General features: G+C 33.5%; 1 pseudogene; it reads left to right on the top strand.

Annotated features, from left to right (window-relative positions):
- Window positions 1–1,559: 1,559 nt before the first annotated feature.
- On the top strand, window positions 1,560–16,050 carry LOC114890238 (annotated as a pseudogene).
- Window positions 16,051–16,274: the final 224 nt, after the last annotated feature.

The raw sequence follows: 16,274 nt of genomic DNA, 5'->3' as shown, positions 1-16,274 counted from the left end.
CACACACACACACACACACACACACACACACACACACACACACACACCTATTTACCGATTTGACTAATTTTCTTATCCAAAGTTTAAAACACAAAAATATAAACTCAAAACTGTCAGAAGCATAACATTTTAAAATGAAAAGACTTGTATGTTTTTGGTTTAAACACTTTAAAATTAATAATTAAAGTAAGCTTTTTTCTAGGAAAAAATGATTTTTTATTTTATTTTATTTTTTGGAAAACTGATTTTTAGAAATTTAATTTTGAGTCAAGATCCTTTTTTCCAATTTATATATATATATATATATATATATATATATATATATCACTTAGGTGTGAGATCTAAAATTTAAATATTAATCTAAAAACTAATATCTGATAATTAAAAAAATTTGAACTCAGAACCAGAGAATATAATGGTGGTTGCCAGGACTTAGGGTGTGGGAGAAATGGGGAGAGAAAAGATGCAAACTTTCATTTAGAAATTGAGTATGTTCTAAGGATCTAATGTATAACATGGTGATCATAGTTAACAATATTGTATACCTGAAATTTGCCAAGAGACTAGATCCTTAAGCGTTCTCAGCATATACACACACACAAAATCCCACGTTCTTATTAAAACCAAACCAAAACAAAACAAAACCCCTGCACAGCTTAGAAAACAAGATGTTTAGACAATATTGTGAAAGGTTAGAAGTTCAAATTCTGGTATGTCTATACTTTGTGGGTATTTAAATTTTTTACAGTATCAAGTGAATAATAGCAGTCTCATCCCTTAATTATTTTTATCATCCAAAAATGTTGGCATTAAAGGAAATATTTAAATAAATTAATTTTTGAAGCAATATAACCGAGTATAAGTCTAAAAATCATCCCTGACATTTCACATGCAGGAAATTTACCACATAAACCAGGGCTTTCAGCTGACTTTTTACATCCCTGAGGTTGAGTTCACATATTTCATTTATTATAAACTAGATTTTATTGCATTCTGGGAAAAAAACAAGGTTTAGATTTATAAAATTTTGCTCCAGTGACCTTGGCCAATCACCCTATGAGTAATTCATTAATGTGCCATTTTTCTAATCACCTAGTTAAGAAAATGCCATTAAAAAATACCAGAATACCTGCAAAGACTTGCAAGAAACCTCTAGTTCCTATTTTCTATGGAGTGAAAATAACTCTTTAAATATAGAAAATAAAATCATGTTAAAATTCAATATAAAAATTTTAGCACCACTAACCATAAGAACAATTGAATTAAAATTTTAAAAAATCAGAACTGCTAGAAGATTACCTATTTTTAAATACCAGAGTTGCAGTTGGCTTTTTCTATTTCTTTGCTGAGGGTCAAAATAACCCATCAACCACTGAATAGTTGGTGTTTTTCTAATTCAATTGATTTTTAAAATATTTTATCATGTTATTTGATGACTATAACACAGGAGCATTTGCAGATATAAAAAGTGACTTTTTAATTCTTGAATAAATATTTTAGATCACATTACATAACACTTTCTAAAAATAGCTAATTCATGAAGTTAGGACCTGAACGACATGGTTCAGGTGATGCATAAAATTAAAACCGAGAAAGTAGGAAAAGTGACATAATTATTAGTATAAAATGAGTCTGTGAGTTAAAAAAGAACAGCATAGGTTTAAAATCCTTAAAAACTGGCAGCATGTAGGTAGAATAGGCAGAATTATCCTACAGAAAGTTGTTTTTTTTATTTTTTGAACTAGCGGAGTGTTAAATTGAAAACAACAGGTTTAAAACAGGATACACATTCTCTAATAATTTGCTGTAGTCTTTAGTCTTCACCAAACCATATTAATTATCTGAGTTTTCCAGTTTCCTTAACTCAGTGGTTTGCAATCTTGATCATGCATTAGTAGCATTGGAAATTCTTGTTAAACCACAGATTGTTGGTTCCCACACCCACAATTTATCATTAAATAGATGAGGATGGGGAAGGAGGAGGACATTTGTTGGGATAAGGCAGTCAGACAAGTTACTGTTCTAAAAAGTTCTCAGGTGATACTGAGTCAACTCACCAAGAGATTCAACCTTGAGAACCACTGACCTTACTAGGGCTGGAAGGTGTTTTGGTTTCCAGTCTTTTCTTTTACTTTTAACATCTTTATTGGAGTATAATTGCTTTACAACGTTGTGTTAGTTTCTGCTGTATAACAAAGTGAATCAGTTATACGTATACATATATCTGCATATCCCCTCCCTCTTGCGTCTCCCTCTCACCCTCCCTATCCCACACCTCTAGGTGGTCACAAAGCATCAAGCTGATCTCCGCAAACAGTGCTATGCGGCTGCTTCCCACCAGGTATCTATTTTACATTTGGTAATGTATATATGTCCATGCCACTCTCTCACTTCGTCGTCCCAGCTTACCCTTTCCCCTCCCCGTGTCCTCAAGTCCATTCTCTATGTCTGCATCTTTATTCCTGTCCTGCCTCTAGGGCAAATTAATCAACTCAGTTGCAGGAAGTGACAGAAGACTAATACATCTCCAGAAGAAAAGACCAACCAACATAATTTACTTAGGCCTTTTAAAATTCAATTTTTCTGTGTAACCAAAAATCATTCTATTTACCCAGTTTGAAGCCTATCATTGTCCATTTAAAGCCAAGGCTAGGACTTAAAGCTTAAATACACACACATGCTTTCAGAACAGTACAAAAATCATACCTAAAATTTAAAAATAACCCACGTATTGCCAGGAAAAAAATGAAGGGAACAGAATGTTCCAAACTTATTTTTTTCACATCTGACTGATCATCTGATTATAACTCTGAAACATTCCATATCTGAAACATATCTTTTTTCATCTCACATGATTATTTAGGAGATTTTGACAGCACACAAATTAGACACATTGCAAAAAAAATGTTCAAAATTTCTTAGAATTTCAAGTTGCTGGATATCTGAAGCTCATTATATTTATACTTTTTTAAGCTTATCTTTTTTGTTGGAGAGATTGGGGTCATCTCAACAATATGAACTATTATATTTTTCTGACAGAGTATAGATGATTAAGCATTTAGTAGTAATTTTAAAATCATTGCTCATTTCATCATATGCTTTTTTTACATGCAATTTGTTGACTATGGTGACAAATAAAAAACGTCATGAAGAAGCCAAGGTTGAAAACCCAGTTTTTCAGCATATGAAATAGATGTATCCAGGCATGTTTGGGAGGTTCACTGACAGGCAGGTATACTGTGGGTACCATAAGAGAGGAATCACTCAGGCAAACTTTTCTTAGTAATAAAATCTTATTTGGAGGGAAATGTGATTTTAGTGAAAATATATTTCACTCAGATCTGTTCCATGGATTAGCCCCATGTAATGATACTCAAATTCTGTAGCAGTGGTTTTTAACTAGTAGTTCTCACTTTTGACACTCAGGAAATATTTGACAATGTCTGGAGATATCTTTGTTTGCTATAAATGATGAGGATATTATCTATACCCACAGAGTAGTACTAGGGATGCTGTTAAACATCTACAATGCAAAGGAAGCTCCCCCACCCCAGTAAGAGTTATGCCTAAAATATCAATAGTACCAACTTCAGGAAATCCTATTCTAGAGAGATGGGGTTTCAAAGACAAATAAATAGAGGTTTTTATGTGAAAGAATCTATCTCACTATACTTTGCTAACTCTCTAAGAGCCTTAAATGAAAATAGAGATGGAGACATTTCCTCCCTTATTCATGTATTACAAATTTCAAAGGGCACACAAGGCATTTTTGGCTTCTTGAAACCTCAATAAAGATACTTGATGGTAAAGTCTGTAATGTCAGAGGTCTTCTTGATTATAAGGCTTCCTTGGGTAGTAGATGTAACCAGTTGGGGTGGACCAACTTGGTATACGTGACAGATAAACTAAGAGGGGAAGGGAAGAATAGCAGCAGAAATGGCAGCATTGACTTTTAGAGACACAATCCTTAGCACCAATTTCAAAATTCTCAAGCAGGAAGATACTATAAAATAATAATTTTTAAAAGTTTTGAATTGAATGTATATATCAAGGAAGTAAGGGAGCCCTACTGAAACAGGAAGAAGGTGGTTAGATTCACCAGTGAGTTAGAACAGGATATGAAGAAAGTGGTTGACAACACCAAAAATAAAGTTATCTTTTTAACAGTCACAATAACATACCGGTGAACAAAAGCTTACTATTTGGAAATTGTCTTTCTATTTTAACAGAGATAAGACTGTCATTTAGAGGTTTTTTGTTTTTTTGTTTTTTTGTTTTTTTTGTAACCAGACTACACTAAAACCAGATGACCATATATTTAACATTTGAAAGTTACTTTTGCTGTTTCTTACTAAAGAGGCAGATTGCACCTTCAGAAAACTGTTCCTGATGAGGTTTATGTACAGACTGTGAGAAGATAATCATTGTCCAGAGTGTGTAAAAGGCATGCCCCTAACACTTTCACCTTCTTTCTTGTAAGGGTAGTGTTGATTCAATGCCTGTGACAATTTTCATGCTGGGGAGGGAGGAGAGTACACCAACTCCTTTTACTCTTTGTCCTTGATCCTGTGAAGACTTGAAGTTTTGTTAACCAATTGTAGAAACAGTTCTATCTGTGCAGTTATCTCTTTGGTGACAGTGACAATCTCAGGCTGGAGGAAGATGTGGTACAAAGACAACAGGCCATTTTATCATAGAATAATACTGAATAATACAATAAGGCTAAAATCTTGCCTTGCTGAAAGCATAGGGTTTAAAATATCAAACTGTATATCAGGTCACACAAAAGTTCAGACTCTTCTTTGATGCCTATATTTCAAGAAGGAGATTCAGTTGAAGAGAGCATGACTAAATCACCTGCCAGTTGTGCTTTTGCACTAAGGGGAGGTTTCAAGAAGGCATCCTCAGAGATAGTAGAAGCCACCAATGGCCTCATCTCTTCTACCTGAAAAAATTAGAAGCATGCAGCATCAAAATAATATCAATAAATAGATCATTTAAATTTTTGATAAATAATAGTTGCTTAATGTGATAAAACTACTTTCTCCCGAATAAAGTCAGAATTAGCATTCCCATGATAGATCAGGCCCCTGGATTGAGGAAAGGAAAACACATGGACATAATTGGAAGTGTCTCTACTCACTGGCAATAACAGTTCATGAAGAAAGGGCCATGGACTTTATAAAATGTTTGCCTCATAATCATCTGGGAACCAAAGCAAAAGTTAATTTTTCATTAGGTCTGGGTCCTAATAGAAGACAGCCACAGTTATGTCTTTTTTTCATGATGTGGAGAGATTTAGAATATGCAAACATTTTTTCCAAATTAGCCTTAGTCTATCTATGGTATTTCCAGAAGCTTTCTAGGATCACCAATAAGTACCAACCCATAAAATGTTAACCTTGAATTACACAATGTGTAGCATCTAGGTAATCTGTTATTTCCTTCACAATCAGTGATTTAACTTATTTATTTATTTTTAAAGATAGTGACTTTGTAACCATCTTTTCCTAATTGAGAACCCCCTCAGCTTGAAACAGAGCATTTGATTATGTCTCTTATTTGCAGTTTTCATTGAAAAACTCAGAAATCAATGTGCAAGTCTGAAGTAGAGTTACTCTACCTAAAGCTGCTTGGCCAGTTTGTTAGATTTTGTCCACTTTACATGCTAGGAATAAAATATAGTCTCTAACAAACTGGCCAAGTAGCTTTAGTGGTATAGTAATTCTCAGACAGTTTTTTCCCTGAAACACAGAGTTAATGGAGAAGTAACCAGATGTTAATATTAAAAGTCATAATTTTATTCTGTTGCATGCTCAGGTTCTTGTTAACAATGAGACTCCAGACTGTCACTGTATATTATATTGTTCATATCTGACTTCAAATCTTGTCTGATATTATTTATTTTATAATAATCAAAGAAACAAATAATAATTATATAGCCTTTTTTTGAGCTAAATATCTCCTAAATATATTTTCTAATCACCTAGTAGACACTAGGCTCATTAAGGAAAGTGATTGTATGTTTGTACCTTCATTACCCAGAATGAATTCTTGCGTATGGTAGTGACATAGTAGTTACTTCTAAGACAAAATTGACTGATTTTATCACTAAACTTTTTGACATATTGCACTACACAACTTGTTCATATTTTCGTACTGAGTTTATCTCTCGTAAAATTGCTTCAAATCTAAAAATCCCTTAGAAAATAATTTTTAAATGTTCAGTGTCCTTGTAATTGGTTAATCTATACTATTATCCTACAAATTCCACACCTTATGTTATGCAACTATCTTAAAATGTATCTCCTTTTCAGTGTGAAAATCTGAAATAATTATTTCCTTTCTCTATTTTCTTCTACTGATTCTATTTTATTATTCTTCATCTTATCAATATTAATATAATACCAGGGTTCCTATAAAATGATTTGTGTTTTCAAGTCAATTGCATTGGATAAATCTTTATTATCTAGTTCAAAATATATTATGAAACATGTCCAGTTATTTCTATCAGTTACCTTTGGCTTACAACAAAACACTGAAAAATACAGGCTCTTAAAAATCATTCATCTCAAGATTCTGTGGGTTGAGTTATTGATACTTTATGTTTGAACTGGCTCAGCTAAACTTGCTTGAACTTGCTGATGTGACTGAAACAATCTATTATGTCAGCAGATAGCTAGATAATGTAGGATGGATTTAATCACTTATCTGGAAGTTGGCAGGCTGTTGTTGGATGACATAACAGATGAAATTGAGTTACATGTCTCTAATCATACAGCAGACTAGTTGAAAATTCTTCATATAGAAGTCATATGATACCAAAAACAGCAAAAGGGGGCAAGCCCATATGTATAAATATTTTTAAAAATTCACTGGCTTGACTTTTCTTGTATTCCATTGGCCAAAGAAGTCTGAAGACATATTGTGTAAGTGTCATTGTGGCAGGAAACTATCAAGATATATACACATAAAAAGGAGTATTATTACTTATACTTTAATAAAAAGGAGAACATATTAATGTGAGCAATCTACAGTAATTTTCTTCCAGTTGATTTATGTCCCCTCCAACATAAAAATACATATATTAACTCCCAACACTCCCAAATGTCTCATTCAATCATGACATCAGATAATGAGTTCAGAATCTCATGCTTTAAAATTGTATGCAGAGATGGTTTCTCAGATGAGTCTCTCATTGACTTATAATGCAACCAACATACAATGATTATGTAAGGACAGAGTAACAGTCATATAAACACTCACATTTGAAAATGGAAAAAATGGTAGGTACATGGCAATCACTGTTCCATAGCAATGTGGCAGCCAAAAAGTGCTCCCAAATCTGAAGTTATCAAATATTTCTTGATTTGGCCTGTATTCTGCCCTAAAGTAGCATCTGGTCCATTGTTATCTGGGGATATCTGGCCTATGATCTAACTTTTTTTTCTATAAAATATGTCATGTGTGTAGCTTAGTGTCTTTCTTAACCTACTTCCTTTTCATAGCATGGTAGGGGCTGAAAGACCCTTTTTTAAAAAATTTTGCATTTGAAACTTTTTAGTCCAAGTTGGCATCACTTTCACCAATACAACTTTCTTAAAGATCCTGTGGGTTTCCCATAAACATGACTGGTGTTCCTTTGCTTTCCTCAATCATCACACTCATAATTGAGGTAGGTATCTATAAACTTTGGAAATTTCAGGCTGCTGCAAGACAATGTTCTTAAGATTTTTAGAAGACTTTTTGTCTAGTTGAGGGAGTGTACTAGGCATCAATTTAAGTTACTCAGTAGTCTTAATCATTGGTTCTTGCCTGCATCTTGAATTTTCTTTTGACCTTGAGGCTATCTCTTGGTCTAAAAATCTTTTGAAACTTGAGAGCCTGGAATTGATAACCAAGTGTTATTTTCTAAATCAGAATGTTTTGGATCATTTATATTCTCTCTAAATTATTTCTGCAAACTCTAATATTTGAGTTTAGTTAATATCTTTCTTGTATATTACCATTGATAATTTTAAAAAGCCAATGATACTTCTAAATTTTTACCTGGTAATAATCTTATACCATTTACAAGAATAATATATGCATGTTTTTATGTTCCAAGTCATCACAGACAACATTTTTCAATTATTTCATTATTACAAATGTAAGTTGTCATTTTCTAAGCTTTTCTAACAGTTTCTGTATTGCATTATCAGACTGAGCTTGTTGCTTTATATCAAATTCAAGCCACATAGTTTAAATTTTGGTTATGGCAGCAGCCCATTTCTGCATTAGTTCATCTGTTTATGCAGCAGTTATCTATTATCACATAACAAGCCATCCCAAAACTTAGTGTCTTAACACAAAAATATGTATACCTTTCTCACAGTTCTGTGGGTTGGCTACCATATTATTTATTTTAATTAATTGGGGGTACACATGCAATTAAAAACTTAAGAGAAGTTTCAAGTAGAAAAAATGTTATATAATGAATTTGTAAAGCCATCAAGTTATGGTTTAATCATTTCAATATTTTTAAAGTTCATCAGATTACTTGTGAATGAATATAATGGAAATTTGGGAATAATCCATAGGAATATAGACAGGCAAAAAGTTGGCACCAGACAAGTCTTTCAGCTAACATAAAGACTCCAAGCCCAGGTTTTGAGATTAAATAGAAGACTATTTTCTAGAAGATGATTATAAGAGAAACAGTAGAAAAATAGGCTGGTCCTACTTTAGGCCATGAATTTATCAATAACTCAAGCATATGATTAAAAGAGATATGTTTAAAACTGAGAACCAATGGTAATTTATAATTAGCTCTAGTATTTTTAGTTTAAAAGAACATCAGGTTTAGAGACCAGGTCCAGGACTTGACAGATCTGGGGACTGGAGTCAGATAGCATCAACTTTAGAAAGAGGTTTAGATTCCATAAACCAAAAACAACATGGCAGTTCATATTAGATGAAGGTAAGTCAGAGACTTGTTTGTCATCTATACATTCAGGCTGTAACTGTCATGTTGTAATTTTTTACTAGGAGCATCAAGAATGGTCATCCATTAGCTGCTTTATTTTATTTAATTTTTTTTTTTAAACTGAAGTATAGTTGATTTATAATGTTTCAGGTGTACAGAAAACTGAATCAATTTATATATTTATATTTATATATTTTTATTGTTTTTCACATTCTTTTCCATTATAGGTTATTATAAAATATTGAATGTAGTTCCCTGTGCTTTACAGTAGGTCCTTGTTGTCTATTTTATATATAGTAGTGTATATCTGTTAATCCCCAATTCCTAATTTATCCTGACACCCTTTTCCCTTTAGTAATCATAAGTTTGTTTTCTATGAATCTATTTCTGTTTTGTAAGTAAATTCATTTGTATAATTTTTAAAGATTCCACATAAAAGTGATATCATATGATAATTGTCTTTCTCAATCTGACTTAATCTATGACAAAGGAGGCAAAAATATGCAAGGGAGAAAATACAGTCGCTTCAATAAATGGTACTGGGTACTGGACAGCTACATTTAAAATAATGAAGTTAGAATATTCTGTAACACCATATACAAAAATAAATTCAAAATGGATTAAAGACCTAAATATAAGACCAGATACTATAAAATTCCTAGAGGAAAATATAGGCAGAACACTCTTTGACATATATCGCAGCAATATTTTTGGGGGGATCTCTCTCCTAGACTAATGAAAACAAAAGCAAAAATAAACAAATGGGACCTATGTAAACTTAAAACTTTTGCACATCAAAGGAAAACATAAACAAAACAAAAAGACAAACTATGGAATGGGAGAAAATATTTGCAAATGATGTGACCTGTTACCCACAAGGAATTAATTTCCAAAATATACAAACAGCTTATACAGCTCAATAACAAAAACCCAAAAAAACACAAGAAAAAAAGAGGCAGAAGACCTAAGTAGACATTTCTTCAAAGAAGACATACAGATGGCCCACAGGCACATGAAAAGATGCTCAGCATCATTAATTATTACAGAAATGCAAATAAAAAATACAGTGAGGTACTACCTCACACAGGTCAGAATGGCCATCATCAAAAAGTCTACAAATAATAAGTGCTGGAGAGGGTGTGGAGAAAAGGGAACCATCCTATACTGTTGGTGGGAATGTCACTGTTGGTTCAGTGACTATGGAAAACAGTATGGAGGTTCCTTAAAAAACTGAAAATAAACATATGATCCAGCAGTTCCACTCCTGGGCATATATCTGGAAAATATGAAAACTCTAATTCAAAAAGATACATGCACACCAGTGTTAATAGCAGCACTGGAAGCAAGATGTGGAAGCAACCTAAATGTCCATCAACAGATGAATGGATGAAGATCTGGTACATATATACAATGGAGTACCACTCAGACATAAAAAGGAACGAAATAATGCCATTTGCAGCAACATGGATGCAACTAGAGATTATCATACTAAGTGAAGTAAGTCAGACAATAATCTTGATTTCTGATGAAAGGTTTTCTGCTTTCTCTCTACTTGAAAATATTAAGGTCATAAGTCTAAATATGTCTTTTTCTTTTACTCCGGCATCTCTTTATAATATTTGCTTAGTCTTTTTCAATTCTCCCTGACTTCTTGAATTCTTTCAGCTATGAACTCTGTTTTGTTTCTCTTCTGAGCAAGGGTTTTTTGTTGTCCAACTCTGGAGATATTTTTTATAAATTAAAAAAAAATCTCACTCACAAATGCCCATGGATTCTTCTAATTACTCAATAATCCATAACTTCAAGACAAAGCCTACCTACATTTATGAAATGAAAAGTTTCTTTACTTGACTAAATTAATCATTTTACATTTCCTAAACAAATGAGTAAAATGATTCACATTTATGTACCTCTACTTACCACCCATAACATCATGAAAACTGCAGAAGCGTGCCTGTAAAGGTTTCAGAATATCTTATGGTTATTTTCAGCCATTTAACAGTTTTATCAGATACTGCTAAGTTCTATTTCCTCCTTTAAGACTCATCAAATCTGATCAAATCTCATCCTCACCCCGTTTGTTTTTATCAACATGAAATATTGATAAATCCATTGGGGGTACAGGTTGAACTTGAAAAGGATGGGACACATCTGTGATATTTTCTTCTGAGATATATTGACAAACCGTGTCTATGTTATTTCTTCCTAGACTCAGGCGACATGAGTTACTTAAGAAAGAAAGAGTAATATTTACCACTGCAGCCTGAGAAGAGTATTCTTTTGAATACAAACAACTGACACTTTATACACCCCTAGGGATTCATTCTTACCACAAAACTGTTGTTTAAAGGAAAAAAAAAAATGAGTGCCAAGCTTCTTGAGATATTGGTGCTAGCCATATAATGACCAGAGAAATTTTGAAAGTCCCTGTGGATCCACGTTAAAGAGGTGTCCATTAATCTATGTCCAAATGACTCTCCATTCTTCTCTTAGTTTCTCAGCAATTCTAAAGAGGAAAAACTCCAGGCATTGAGAAATCAATATTCACAGCTCCAGGTTTCTACTTCTCATGGGAGGACATCAATAGAGAGAATTATTAAAACCAACATTAAGTTAGCAACAGTAATATCCTATACTTATTCCTTTCATGTATCTGATACATGGCATGATAAATATCTTTTTTTTCTTCAAAGATTACCAGAAGCTTGAAAGCAGACCCTGTGCCTTATGTATACGTTTATCCTCAGAGCTGGTATTCAGTCGATTCTTGTTAATTCTTTCATAGAATAAATAGCTGGATAAATGAATGAATGTTTGAAAGAAAAATTGAATAGATATATTACTCCAGCATCATAAAAACACTGATTTTATAAAAATCTGTAATATTATTAGAACAAAAGGATTGCAATGGCTTTAACTTTACTGTTTTGATTGTTTTTTTTTTTAAACAAAATCATGAGTAAGCAGAATTAGAAAAAAATCCTTGTTTAAAAGTGATAAAGGTCTTAAGCTATTTGATATTTTGTCTAAATAACTGGGAAACTTCTAGGACTCTCCCACAATGTGTCAGTATATCATGTAGATCATTGATTTGTAAATGTACCTTAAAATTTTATATTTCCTTAATTAATGGAAGTGAAATATGTTCATAATTCATTGGAAAGTCATGCCAGATAATTGGTAGCATGGAAAAAATATCATTGAAAAACAACTTTATTTGAGAATGAGTTAGTGGGCCATTCTATGTAAGTAGAAAGATTTGTATAGAACATAGAAAGGCACATTGTGATCAGCCACCAGAGTTTATCTAAAACAAGTGTAATATTTACCTGTTAGTAATAAAAAGCCTAATATAATAGTGACTTAATCAACATAGAAACATCTTTCTTCCTCAAGCAAATTGAATATGACAGCAGTCTAAAGCTTTTATAAAGGAAACCAGTTTACTAGTATCTACCTAGTCTGCCATACTTAGCATGTTAATTTACTCCAGATTCAATTGTGATAAAAGAAAACTGAAGAACACACCCATTCTTATTAAAGATACTTCTTGGAAAAGACAGCTGATAAATATTCTTTGATTCCATTGGCTAGATCTTAGTCACATGACTACAACTATTTCCAAGTAAGTCTTGGAAATACAGTGTTTATTCCAAATGACCATGTATCCAAATAATTCCAGAATTCTATTTCTAAGAAAGAAGGGAAGAAAATACTCTGGGGGAAAACTAGTAGTTTCAGCTACAAAATTAGTTAAATGTAAAGTGTCTGTTTTTGATTTAACACAGCATTTTGACAGTACTGGGTCTCAGTTTCCTTGTGTGTAGGAAGATGAAATCATATACATAGTTGTTGTGGTTAAACTTAGTTGTCAGCCTGGCTCTTCACTGTACTCAGATAGTTGGTCAAATATTATTCCAGATATTTCTGTGAAGTATTGTTTAGATGAGATTAACATTTAAATCAGTAGATTTTGGGTAAAGCCAATTATACTTCATAATGTGAATGGACCTCATCAAATTAGTTGAAGTACTTAATAGAAAAAGACTGACCTCCTCTGAAGAAAAGAGAATTCTACCAGCATACTTCCTTCCAACTCAGGCTGTCGCATCAACTCTTCCCTAGGTCCCCAGCCTGCTAGCCTACACTGCAGATTCTGGACTTGCTGAACTCCACAATAGCATAAGCCAGTTTCTTAAACTCATTCCCTCCCTCTCTGTCTCTGTCTCTGTTTGTCTGTCTATCTCTCTCTCCCTGCTCTCCACCCTGCCAAGCAAAGGCTAATAGAGTAGTATAAAGTCCAGTTGGTGCTTTAGGGCAAGAATGCAAACCAGCAACAATGGGTGTTAGCTACCAAGAGGTTGCCCTATTTGCAAAGTAGAGAAATTAAAATTTAGTAAAGTTGCTAAATTGTTTCACCACCATCAGACTTTCACAGGTATATGTAGGGTGCTTTTATTCATTGTTAAGGCAAATGCAAATTGTACCACAATATCAAAATTTAGAGATGCATTTGCTCTTGTATTCATCAAGCCTGCTCCTGTGATTTAAAAAAAAAAATGAAATAGAAGCATTAATGGATATACATGTGTGCTGAAACACTGTAATGGCAAAAGAAGGCAACAATGTGAATTGAGACAAATATTCCTACAATAATACATTTCTGAAAGCATGTGGTTACAAATGTGTATATTTTATAATTTTCTATATGTTTATGATGATATATAAATATGAAACATAACCTTATGTCTATTATTGAGTGTATGTGTGGTTTAGGACAATATTTTTGGAGAAAAAGGAAAGAAAAAAATAAAAAGTAAAGAAACTTCTCAGAAACCTCCTACATATATTTATGATGTCATATATGTGAAATTTGTATGTGTGTGTGCTTAGGTGATAAGTAAATTAAGAAAATCGTTAATATTGTTAAGCTGTGTATACTACCCAAATCAATCTACAGATTTAACACAATCCCTATCAAAATATCCATGACATTTTTCACAGAACTATAACAAATAATCTTAAAATTGATATGGAATCACAAAAGACCCAGAATTGCCAAAGCAATCTTGAAAAAAAAGAACAAAGCTGGAGGTATCAAATTTCCTGACTTAAGACTATACTACAAAGCTACAGTAATCAAAACAATATAGTACTGGCACAAAAACAGACTCAGATTGAGGGAACTGAATAGAGAGTCCAGAAATAAACCCATGCACCTATGGCCAGTTAATTTACTAAAAAGGAGGCAAGAATATACAATGGAGAGGGACTTCCCTGGCACAGTGGTTAATAATCTGCCTGCCAATGCAAGGGGTACAGGTTTGAGCCCTGGTCCAGGTAGATCCCACATGCCATGGAGCAACTAAGCCTGTGCACCACAACTACTGAACCCACGTGCTACAACTACTGAAGCCCACATGCCTAGAGCCCATGCTCCACAGCAAGAGAAGCCACCATAATGAGAAGCCTGTGCACTGCAACGAAAAGTAACCCCCACTGGCCACAGCTAGAGAAAGCCTGTGCACAGCAACGAAGACCCAATGCAGACAAAAATAAATAAATAAAAGAAAAGAATATATAATGAAGAAAAGACAGTCTCTTCAATAAGTGGTACTGGAAAAACCAAACAGATACATGTAAACGAATTAGGCCATTTCCTCACATCATATACAAAAATAAGCTCAGAATGGATTAAAGACTTAACTGTAAGACCTGAAACCATAAAACTCCTAAAAGAGAACATAGGCAGAACACTCATTAATATAAATCATAACAATGTTTTTTTTAAATCAAAAGAAATAACACAAAACTAAATAAATGGGACCTAATTAAACTTAAAAGCTTTTACACAGCAAAACAAATCATTGACAAAATGAAAAGACAACATTCTTAATGGGAGAAAATATTTACAAATGATATTACTGATAAGGGGTTAATATCCAAAATATATAAACAGCTCACAGAACTGTATATATATATATATATATATATATATATATATATATATATAAAGCAGAAGACCTGAATAGACATTTTTCCAAAGAAGACATACAGATGGCCAACAGGCACATGAAAAGATGGTTAACATCATTAATCATCAGAGAAACGCAAATGTAAACCACAGTGAGATATCACCTCACACCTATCAGAATGGCTATCATCAAAAATCTACAAATAAATGTTGGCTAGGATGTAGAGAAAAGGGAACTCTTGTACACTGTTGGTGGGAATGTAAATTGGTGCAGCCACTATGGAAAACAGTATGGAGCTTCCTCAAACTGAAAATAGTACTACCACTCTTCTTCACGGTGACTTGGAGGCCATTAGCTGCTTCAGGACAAAGGTGAATATCTCTTTCCAAGCCACTGGTTGTCAGAAACTCATTGAAGTGGACAATGAATGAAAACTTCATACCTTTTATGAGAAAGGTATGGCCACAGAAGTTGCTACTGATGTTCTGGCTGAAGAATGGAAGGGTTATGTGGTTTGAATCAGTGGTGGGAATGACAAACAAGGTTTCACCAGGAAGCAGGTGTCTTGATCCACGACCAAGTCTGCCTGCTACTGAGTAATGGGCATTCCTGTTACAGACCAAGGAGGACTGAAGAAAGAAAGTGCAAATCTGTACAGGGTTGCATTGTGGATGCCAATCTGAGTGTTCAACTGGGTCACCATAAAAAAAGGGGAGAAGGATATTCCTGGACTCACTGATACTACTGTGCCTCGTTATCTGGGGCCCAAAAGAGCTAGCAGAATCTACAAGCTTTTCAATCTCTCTAAAGAAGACAATGTCTGCCAGTATCTTGTGAGGAAGCTCATAAACAAGCAAGGTAAGAAACCTAGGACAAAAGTACCCAAGATTCAGCATCTTATTACTCCACATGTTCTGCAACAAAAACGTTGGCATATTGCTCTGAAGGAACAGCGACTAAGAAAAATAAGGAAAAGGCTACAGAATATACTAAACTTTTGGCCAGGGGAATGAAGGAGGCCAAAGAAAAATGCCAGGAACAGACTTCCAAGAGTCGAGGCTGTCCTTTCTGAGAGCTTCTACCTCTAAATCTGAGTCTAGTCAAAAATGAGATGTTCTAAAGTAACAAATAATAAGATCAGACATCAAAAAAACAATAAATAAATAAATAAAATAAAAATAGCACTACCATATGATCTAGCAATTCTACTCCTGGGTATATAACTGGAAAAAAAATGAAAACATTGTTTTGAAAATATATATGCACCCCAATGTTCACAGCATTATTTACAAAGGCCAAGATATGGAAGCATCCTAATGTCCATCAACAGATGA

The sequence above is a fragment of the Monodon monoceros genome, unplaced genomic scaffold (assembly GCF_005190385.1).
Source record: "Monodon monoceros isolate NGI ecotype Baffin Bay Population unplaced genomic scaffold, NGI_Narwhal_1 Super_Scaffold_11, whole genome shotgun sequence".
Lineage (NCBI taxonomy): Eukaryota > Metazoa > Chordata > Mammalia > Artiodactyla > Monodontidae > Monodon > Monodon monoceros.
The sequence above is the reverse complement of the archived record's forward strand: the minus strand, read 5'-3'. Positions and strand labels throughout refer to the sequence as shown.